Genomic DNA, 10,729 nt, shown 5'->3' with positions numbered 1-10,729 from the left:
CTTTCGTCCCCTTCCCACGGGTAAGGTAAGCAGCCCTGCAATGGGGCTACTCACTTTACTGTTGACCAAAAGGTTGGCGGTAAAGTAAAGGTGATCATGTAGGGTGCCAAGCCCACCAGGAGCGCCTTGGATCCTGCAGAGCGGAGCTCCACGGACCCGCCTCCCTCCCTCCCCGGGCACACCTCCAGCCCGCTCCCCTCCTCGCGTCACGCCTCCCCCCGCCCTCTCTCTGCCCTCTGCCAGCCTCTCCCCTCCCCAGAATGCCTTCTCCCCGCCCCTGTCTCTGTTTACTGTGCTGCGGCTCGGTGGTGTGGGAGACCACCAAGCCACAGAGGCTGGGCGACCGCCCCGCGCTAGCCCAGCATCAGCTGGCACTGGGCTAGCAGGAGCGGGAGCGAAGCGGTGAGGCGACAGTTTGCTGTGGCCCGGAGCTCAGGATTGGGCTCAAAAGACATTGCTACAAGAACCAAGGAAGGACACAATAAGTAGGATTATGTCATGAAATGTAATTATTTTTCTGCTTTTGCATTGTGAACAGCCACAAGATGTCTTTTTAAAAAAATGGTATATCAATATTTTACACTGACATTAAATAAAAGTTGTTGGCAGGCTGAGAAGGCATGGGTTTTGAGAGTCAGGCCAACGTCTCAGCTTTGTCAGGGCCCAATCCTATCCAGTTTTCCAATGCCAGTGCAGCCGTGCCAATGGGGCATGCACTGCATTCTGTGGTGGAGGGACAGTCGCAGAGGCGTCACCTTGGGGCTGCATTACGGCAGCACTTGTGCTGGAAAGGATTAGATAGGATTGAGCCCTCAGTCTGTTGCAACAATGTGTTTATTGGTTGATTGATCTCGTATGTATTGGTTTGTTGACTGATTTCGTGTTTATTGGTTGATTGATTGATCTGGTGTTTCTTGGTTGATTGATTTGGTGTTTATTGGTTGATTGATATGGTATGTATTGGTATGTTGACTGATTTGGTGTTTATTGGTTGATTGATCTGGTATGTATTGGTATGTTGACTGATTTGCTGTTTTTTGGTTGATTGATCTGGTGTGTATTGGTTTGTTGACTGATTGGTGTTTATTGGTTGATTGATTGATCTGGTGTTTACTGGTTTGTTGACTGATTTGCTGTTTATTGGTTGATTGATCTGGTGTGTATTGGTTTGTTGACTGATTGGTGTTTATTGGTTGATTGATTGATCTGGTGTGTATTGGTTTGTTGACTGATTGGTGTTTATTGGTTGATTGATTGATCTGGTATGTATTGGTTTGTTGGCTGATTTGGTGTTTATTGGTTGATTGATTGATTTGCTGCTGACTAATGGATGTGGCGTTGATTGGTCGACGGCTTGATTGCCAGTTAGCGTCGCGCTGCGCTCACCGGACTCCCCCCACCCTCTCTGCGAGTGAGGCCGAACTCGCCTCAGGACGTGGAAGCCGCGTTCCCGCCAAAAGACAGGCCCCGCCCCTTCCCTCGAACCCTCCAATGCGCGCGCGGAACTCCTCCCCCGCCCCTTCTCCCCCCCCACTCACACTGGATGGCCGGAACGGGGCGCGCGCCCCAGCGATCCCCGCGCACGCGCTGTGGGCGGCTGGCTTTCTAACCCCCCCCTTCCAAATTAAAAAACAAACAAACAAACTCGGGTGCGCGCGCCTCAGAAGAGCCGTTGGGGGAGCGGAACGGACGGCGCGCGAGGAGGAGGTGAGTGGGGGAGGGGCGCGCGCTGTGGGGCGCCCCCCCAAAGGGGGTCCGAAGCTGTCCCAGCCCCCCGCAGGCGCGCGCTGCTCAGACCGTTAGGCTTGGCTTCCCTCCGCCATCTTGTGGCGGGGGCACTCCTTCCTCTGCGCCCCTCGGGGCGGCAGTCGGCCCTCGCTCGCCTCCCCAGGAGCCCGGCTGGCTGGCTGGCTGAGGAGTTGGGGAGCAGGGCGCAAGTTTCACTCACACGGTGGCTGCACACCCAAGCCTCCCATCTAGACACGCTTGTTTGTACACGCGCGTGTCTACACGCACACACGCAGAGTAGATACTGCACACGGATAAACTTCCTGTCCATACACACAAACGCTCTCTTTGGTACACACACATTTTCCATCAACACACACAGTTTACACACATAGACTTCCTGTCCATTCACACACACACACTTTGTATATGCAGGTACACACAGATTTCCCATCAACACACACACACTGGTGCACACAAATTTCTCAACACACACACACACACACTTATATACACAAACTTCCTGTCCATGCACATGCACACTCTCTCTGGTACACACACATTTCCCATCAACACACACACTCTCTCTGGTACACACAAATTTCTCAGCGCACACACATATATACATAAACTTCCTGTCCATACACAAACACACACACTCTCTCTCTGGTACACACACATTTCCCATCAACACACACTCTCTCTCTGGTACACACACATTTCCCATCAACACACACTCTCTCTCTGGTACACACACATTTCCCATCAACACACACACTCTCTCTGGTACACACACATTTCTCAACACGCACACACTTATGTACACATAAACTTCCTGTCCATCCACACGCACACTCTCTCTCTCTCTGGTACACACAAATTTCCCATCAGTACACACACACGCACTGCATACACATAAACTTCCTGTCTATCCACACGTGTGCGTGCGCACACACACACACTTTGTATATACAGGTGCACACAAATTTCCCATCAACTCACATGCACACACACGCATGCTAAATACACATATAAACTTTCCATCCATCCGCACACATATATACATACACACTCTCTGTATATGCAGATACAGTACACACAAATTTCCTATCCCCCCACACATATATAGATGTATAGACTTCCCATATATGTGTACATGTGAGTGTGTGTATGCTTTTCTTCTTGAAACTTTTCATATGTGTATGTGTAATATAATATATATGGCTTTCTCATCAAATGAGGCAATATATTCACATGTGTGGGCCTATGTGTATTTTAAATATACACTGGCTTCCCAAGTTACAGGTGGCTGCTGGCACTTTCACAGTGCTACAGTGCAACTTTTTGTGGTGCTATTACACAGGAATGATAGCATTGGGATTGCAAGAGCTGGAAGTTTCAAGCTATATACATGTTTCTACTTCCATATAGACCTCGAGTATAGAACCAGTACATACGTAGGGGTCTTAGTGTATGTGTATTATAAAGAAAAATCTTGCCATCCTGCTCAGAACTCCCGTGTGTGTGTGTGTGTGTGTGTGTGTGTGTGTTTGTGTGTGTAGCTTCTTATGTGCATATACACGCATACAGGAACTTCTTTTTTTTTTTTTTTAAAGATTGCAGGTTTTTACATATGGCCATATATTTATGTCTGTATATTATATAAAGTTTGCCATCTTTCTTAGGCTTCTCGTGTGTGTACAAATATATTACTAAAATATATAATTTCCCATCCTCCTTGAGCTTCCAATCACAGTTCTTGAGAAAAGTTGCATATATGAACTTTTTAGATGATTTTGTTTTTATTCCGCCTTTCTTCTTCCACAAAGGCCTTAAGGGTGACTAACAACAGCTATAAAACAATTTATGAAATGGAGAATCAGGTCATTAAAATCATCCTGTAAAAAATACAAACCAATCATTATAAATAATTTCCCTCATGTAGATTTTTTTTTTTTAATTTTGGGTGTGTGAGACTATTTCTTCTTTCCTTCCCCACCAGTCTCTGTGTTAAAAGATCTATAATCTTTTGGGAAGGCAGAGACACACACTCTGTCCTTTGGCATCTTAAGAACTGACACGTTCATTTGTGGCCAAAGGTTTTTGTGGAGCGCAGTGTGTATCTATCCTCAGCTGGCCCTAAGAAGAAAAAAAATGTTAAGGAGAGCTGCTGCAGTATATTAGCTAACTGCAGTCCTGTGCATGTTCACTCAGAAGTCACATTGAGAATAATGGACTTACTCCCAAGTAAGTGTGGATAGGATTGCAATAAGAACTGTGGATTAGCTTCTGCTATGTGATTTCAAGCGAACAACTCCAGCTGAGCTTGACATAACCTCAAGCCTCAATCTGCAGCATGGGAATAAAGTAATATTGTCATACAGGGTTGTTGTAAGGATTGCATTCAAAACAGTACATTTGAAGTGATTTGCATGCTCTTCATGCATGTAGAAAAAGTGCTACACAAATGCTAGCCATTATCACAAAACTGAAATGCAATAATTGGAGCTATTTGTATGCAAAACTCAGATGCAATCAAGAATATCACAGGCAACCAAGGGTCTTGTCACACATTAAAATCATATTTATTGTGACTTTTTTTAAGGACTGGACTTTGCCTCATCAGATGCATGAAGTATTGACCTTGTTGGGCAGATAGAGAAGTATTCAGTGCAATTCTTTGTAGTTTATTCAGGTGTAAGGTCCACTGTGTTTCATGCTGCTTATTCCCTGGTAAATATATAGAATTGCAGTTGTATATACAAACACGCATGTGTATAAGTTAAAAAAAATTGTCAGTATTTAAACCCAAAAGGCCAGATCACAAGATCCACTGGTGCGGAAAGTCAGTAAGATTGGGCTGTAACAGAGCAGGCCTATGCATGTCTACTCAGAAGTGTATATCATTGTGTTCAGTGGGATTTACTTCCAGGTAACTATGCATTCCTATGCACCACTGGTTCCCAACCTGTGGTACACAGACCACAGGTGGCCCTCAAGACCCTAAGAAGTGGTCTGCAAAGTCTCAGGGAGGAAAATAAAGATGATCTTTTATCAGTTTCACCTGAAGTGTCAGCTATGGGTCTATTCTTTGCAGTCTCAGATAGTCTGTTGAGGGAGCACTTGCTCGGGAGACACTTTCCCATGGATCATCAGAGAAGGTGGACTATGGACTGCCTATAGCCGCAGTCGGCAACAAACGTAGCAACCCTCAAATCTTCTCTGTAAATAATATATCTAGTAAATCTTCTCTAATTATTTCAAATTCAATTGTATTTTTTCTGTACTGAGATGGGGGGGTTGCATGTGGTCCATGCTGATTCAAATTTTTGCATCAGTGGTCTGCAGCTCTGAAAGGTTGGGAACCACTGCTATAAGCCTTTCCTGGGAGTAAGCCCTTTTGAACACAGTGAGGCTTACTTCTGAGTACATGTGCATAAGATTGCACTGTTAGAGCCACATTTCATCTGAGAGTAGAAAAATGGAATGCTTCAAAGGTACAAATAATAAATGATCAGGAATATGCCTGGAACCTAATGAGGGCGGTTTTGCCAGGTAATTACTAGTATACTGGGAAAAGGTATATATGGGTCAGCTTTAGCAATCATAATTTTGTTAAAGAAGAGTCATTTTTCCATAGAAATCGATATGAGTCTTTGTTTTTGATATGAGGTGTGAGTGGGTAGAAATCTGATACACGTTTTGGCATCTCTGAACTAAGTAGACTGCAAGTGTTTGCCACTAAAATATGCTTCTTGCAAAACATAACTCTCCATAAATCAAGATGGCGAAACTGGTCCCTGTATTTGGAGCTGTATAGAACTCCAGTATAAATTCTTGTCAGACTGCAAATTGCTTCTCATTTGCTCTGATTAGCATGAATCTCTATTGCTTTATGAATGATATTACCTTTTATTGCTACAGCATGGCAGTGTAAATGTTAATGGAATGAATGGTAATGTACAGGAAAGTGCATTACAATCAGTTGCTCCTCTGAACAATAAACATGAATCCTGGTGTTATACCTTCTGTTCTTAAATGGATAGCTATGGGGTATAAATATTTTAAACAAGTAAATGAACATTCTGCACCCCACACAAGCTCTTAACTTGTTGCCATTATCCCTTTACACTGCCTTTTTTTTTTAAAGGTACTATAATGTCCAGACATTTTACACATTTTTCAAAGAGGTGAAATGTGGGAAGTGTCAAGGCAGGACATTGGCTTGCAGGGCTTTGAAGTAGGACTTCAAGGCACCCTTTAGCAGCTCAGCCTTCATTGATTGATGAATTGCTTGAAGCCCTCATGAGTTATGGGGTCCTGTGAGGACCTTATTGACTATTCAGGTCACTCGATCATCCCAAAGTGGAGGTATCAGTATGCCTGCTGGCTATCAGCAAGTGGTAATGCTTTGGAATAGAACAGATAAAGCCGGTAGTTCCCTCTTCCTGCAAACTGCGCTGGTAGTAAATGGATTATAAGATTTGGAGCGCAATCCTAATTAACTTTCCAGTGCTGGCATAGTTGTGCCAGTGGGGCATGCACAGCCTGCATCCTGCAGTTGGGGGGCAGTCAGAGCGCCCTCCTCAAGGTAAGGCAATGCATTGCATTGCATTGCCCTTACCTTAATGCTGGAAAGTTGGTTAGGATTGCACCCTTAGGCTTTGTTGCTCATGTTCCTTGTTTGAGACCCTGAAACCTGACTGAAAATTTAGTATTAACTTTTAGTTTTTTTGGCAGGCAAGAATTCTGGTGTTGAAAACTAGATATTGGTATTGTAAACTTTAATATAGAACTGCTATCCCAGAGTCTCTGTAAGGCTAATTATCTGTGGGGGGTTTTTGGGTGGGGTTTTTGTTTGTTTTAAGATACAGGCATACCTTGCACTTTCATCTGATTAAGGACCAGAGCACAGACGAAAGTAAAAAAAAGAAAAAGATGAATGTCAAAGCATAGCCTTATTTAGCCTGCAAATTTATTTTAGCCAATGAAAAATGTAAATAACTAACAATATAACACATGTGAAACCTAGATAAACAGAAATAAAAGAACAATAAATATAAGAATGTTGACAAACATCATGAAAGGTGGGATGAAAGAGGAAAGGATGTGAGCGAAATTTGAAATGTAGTTATAATTGAAAGTTGTTGAAAGAGCAGAGTGATGAAAATCAAGGTATGACTGTATATAAAGCTGCTTCATATGTCTTCTGAAGTGTGCTCTAATTGGCTTTCTCTGCCAAACTTGGCAGACATGCCAGATCTTTTGGAAAAGAGGTTTTTCAGATGGATGGTTATACCATATAACTTGGAGTCTTGGCATCCAGTATAGAACAAATGATTTTGAGTTTACAGTAATGGAAGAAAACTAATAATGAGCTTAAGTGGATTGAAGATTTTACAGTCAGTTCCCACTGCTTGCAAATTCATGACTCGCAAATTCACACGCAACAGGATTGACACCTACCTCGCTACTTATGAGGTGTCTCGCTACACGCAGTCCCTGCAACCTTCAGGATGTTGGCTGTAGGTAACTTCAAAGTTGTGCCTATGACCAGCGCAGGCCCATTTAAACTGACCAGCAGAAGCTTCAGAAGTTTCTTCCAGCCAATTTAAAAGGGTCCACTCTGGTCGCATGCACCATTCTGAAAGTGCCTGTAGCCTCCGGAAGGTCTCTGCTGGATTAAGGAAACTAATCCAGTAGATAGAGGGTTGAGGAAACCAGTAGAGACCTTCCAGAGGCAGCAGGGACCTTCAGAGTGGCACCCGTGACCAGCGTGCAGCTATTTGAAATGCGGAGCCTTTCACTATGGGGAGGGTGAAATTGACTAAGGCAGCAATCATATCCACACTTTCCTAGGAGTAAGTCCCATTGACTACAATGGGACTTACTTCTGAGTAGACATGCAAAGGATTGGGCTCTCAATCAATTGACTAAAGCAGGGGGAGGAGCAAAGTTAGCCAGTGCATTTTCTCCAAAGTGTGCTGGCTAATGTGTCTCCCCCCACATACTTTAGGCTAGGGGTGCCCAAACCCTGGCCCTAGGGCCACTTGCGGCCCTCGAGGCCTCTTAATGCGGCCCTCAGGGAGCCCCCAGTCTCCAATGAGCCTCTGGCCCTCTAGAGATTTGTTGGAGCCCGCACTGGCCTCAGCCAGTGCAACTGCTCTCAGCCTGAGGGCAACTGTTTGACCTCTTGCATGAGCTGTGGGATGAGGGTTTCCTCCACTGCTTACTGTTTCATGTCTGTGATACAGTAGCAGCAGCAAAGGAAAGGCCAACCTTGCTTTGTGCAAGGCTTTTTATAGGCCTTAAGCTATTTCAAGACCTTCATTCACTCATATAAGTTCATCTTAATATATTCATTTATGTAAACTTATGTAAATTTATTCAAATTTTCAATGTAAATTAATTCCCCCCCCCCCCGCCCCAGACACAGTGTCAGAGAGATGATGTGGCCTTCTTGCCAAAAACTTTGGACACCCCTGCTTTAGGCAACTCAAATGATTTCGTGAATTTCACCTCTTAGTCACTAATTTCACCCTCCCCATGGTGAAGGCTTGGCATATCAAAGGGCTCCACCCTGGTCACAGGTGCTACTTTGAAGTCCCTGCAGCCCTGAGAAAGTCTCTGCTGGATTGAGGAAGCCAGCAGAGATAATTTGCAGGTACCTTCAAAGTGGCTCCTGCAACCAGCATAGGTCCATTTAAAATGGCTAGGAGAAGCTTCAGAAGCTTCCACTGGCCATTTAAAGCACTCCATGTTGGACCTGTTGCACCTAATCTCATTTATCCCATAGGATCAATGGTTCAGTACTTGCTAATTCACTATCCACTAGATTTTCTTGGAACTTAATCCTAGTAGATAGTGAGAACTAATTTATGTTACTGAATAAGTTTGAGGAAATGAGAAAATGTGGTATTAAAATCTGTCTTCACATATAGTTTGAAGTGTAATAGAGACTGAGTTTGATACACCTAACATGCTTTATGTCAGAAGACTTTCAAACATGCCTGATTTTGCATAGAATTGCAGCCTTAAATTCCTGTTTTCTAGAAGAACACAGAGTAATTTATGTTTCTAACTTGCCTTCCATGTTAAACTCTTCTATATCCAACATACATTGCCAAACAAATGTTATCCTTTAACCTTTACATTTTGATAAAGTAGCTTAAAAAAGTTTAGTATGTGAAGAGTATTTTTTAAAATAGTTTCAGCATTTCAAATACGTTGGTATTTAAAGTCAAGGGCAGAGAAATTTCTATGCCGTAATTAGGCATACTTCTATCTCTACATGTCCTCTGTAGATTTACAACTTAACCACACTGCAATGGGCATTAAAGCAAACTGCCTCCTACATCAGTGTTTATATACTTCTCAGACTTGAACCTTAAAACTCCCAAACTTGTTCCCATTTCTGTTTTAACCATCAGCTATTTGTGAAGTTCTTAACTGTCAACCAACTGCCTTGGAATTTCCAACTCCTTTCTCCTGTTAGTTCACCCTCCAGAATGTAGTGACTGAAGCATTATTATAGTCTAGGCTGATTAACCAATTATTTATCTTTCATCTATGGCTAATTTGCATCACAAAAGTCTTTGGTCTGTGATGAAGTGTTAATCTCTAAAAGGAGTGGCAGGTTTTGTAAAGATGTTTTCATAAATTGAGCTAAGTAAGTGTGTCTGTTGAGGTCTAGATTTTTTTGAATGCTAGGTTATGCAGCAGGAACATATTTCCCCGTATCTGCTGGTAATATGTTTGTTCCTGCTGCTACCAAGGATACCCAAAACCTTGGATAGCAGCAAACCTTAAATTTACTGCTTCTTTTTTTCACCTGCTTGTTAGTGCTTTCCCTCCAAATTGCTGCCTTGGAGGGAAAGCACTTGTGCGAAGAGGAAGCTGTTTGGAGGGCTGCAAATGGGCAAACAAAACAAAAACAGATAAGTTTTGGGGAAAATTAGGGAACTGTGGTTACCTGAAACTTTGGAAACCAAGTCCACAGATACAGGTGAAGGGGAGGAGATTGTTCATATTGAAAGGTTTTGTTTTATAATGAAACAGTAATGCTGACCAATACTAAGTGCCTGATGCATCATGAAAATACAGGATAGCCTTTCGCATTTAGAATTGTGATAAGTTTTGCATTTGTAGCTAAATTAATGTCTTTCATAATTGGGCAAAATATCCCTGAAAGCAATAATTATATTCTGTAATCTGCCCAACTCAAGGAAGCTATCAAAGCTTTGTTACATTGCTACAGCAATGCAGTAGCAAGATGGTCACTTGCTGTGAGATCTAAAAACGTCAAGAATTTTTGCCAAATTATATCAGGCTGTTTCCATAAAAACTTAACTGGTTTTTTCAGTAATTCCCGCAAAAATGTTGGAAGCACATTTTAAATCAATTTTCTTTGATGAATTTAAGCGTATCTCCATAGTTAATATATCACTTCCGTCAGATCTTCCAGATTGACCTGCAGACTCAGTGGACGAAGTTGTTTCACTCATTAACCAGTTAAAACGGGGCAAAGCATCGGGACCAGATTCAATTCTGACTGATACTTATAAAGAAGCACCAGAGTGGTAGGCCCCAATAACTGCAGAACTATTTATTAGAATTGATAAATTTGGGGTATTTCCAGACACATGGACCAGATTTATCTTGGTTCCTATCTTCAAAAAAGGTGATAAGAAACTCCCTTCCAGTTAAAGGCGATCAGCTTTTTAGACCCCGCAGGGAAAATATATGCCTCCCATCTACTGAAGAAACTTTCGGCCTGGATTTCTGACCATAACATCATAGGCCTAGAGCAGGGGTGTCCAAAGTTTTTGGCAGGAGGGCCACATCATCTCTCTGACACTGTGTCAGGGGCCGGGGAAAGAAATAATTAATTTACATTTTAAATTTGAATAAATTTACATAAGTTTACATAAATGAATATATTAAAGATGAACTTATATGAATGAATGAAGGTCTTGCAATAGCTCAAGGCCTTTAAAAGGCC

General features: G+C 42.7%; 1 protein-coding gene across 4 annotated transcripts in view; it reads left to right on the top strand.

Annotated features, from left to right (window-relative positions):
- The first annotated feature begins 1,543 nt into the window (after nt 1-1,543).
- Nucleotides 1,544-10,729, top strand: part of LOC136661365 (lethal(3)malignant brain tumor-like protein 4) — a 74,275-nt gene continuing 65,089 nt past the window's right edge. For all 4 annotated transcript variants that reach the window (XM_066638560.1, XM_066638558.1, XM_066638557.1 and 1 more), the window contains exon 1: nt 1,544-1,707. The gene's annotated coding sequence lies outside the window, so the exon portion shown is untranslated. The remainder of the gene's footprint in view (nt 1,708-10,729) is intronic.

Source organism: Tiliqua scincoides, chromosome 10, assembly GCF_035046505.1.
Source record: "Tiliqua scincoides isolate rTilSci1 chromosome 10, rTilSci1.hap2, whole genome shotgun sequence".
Lineage (NCBI taxonomy): Eukaryota > Metazoa > Chordata > Lepidosauria > Squamata > Scincidae > Tiliqua > Tiliqua scincoides.
The sequence above is the reverse complement of the archived record's forward strand: the minus strand, read 5'-3'. Positions and strand labels throughout refer to the sequence as shown.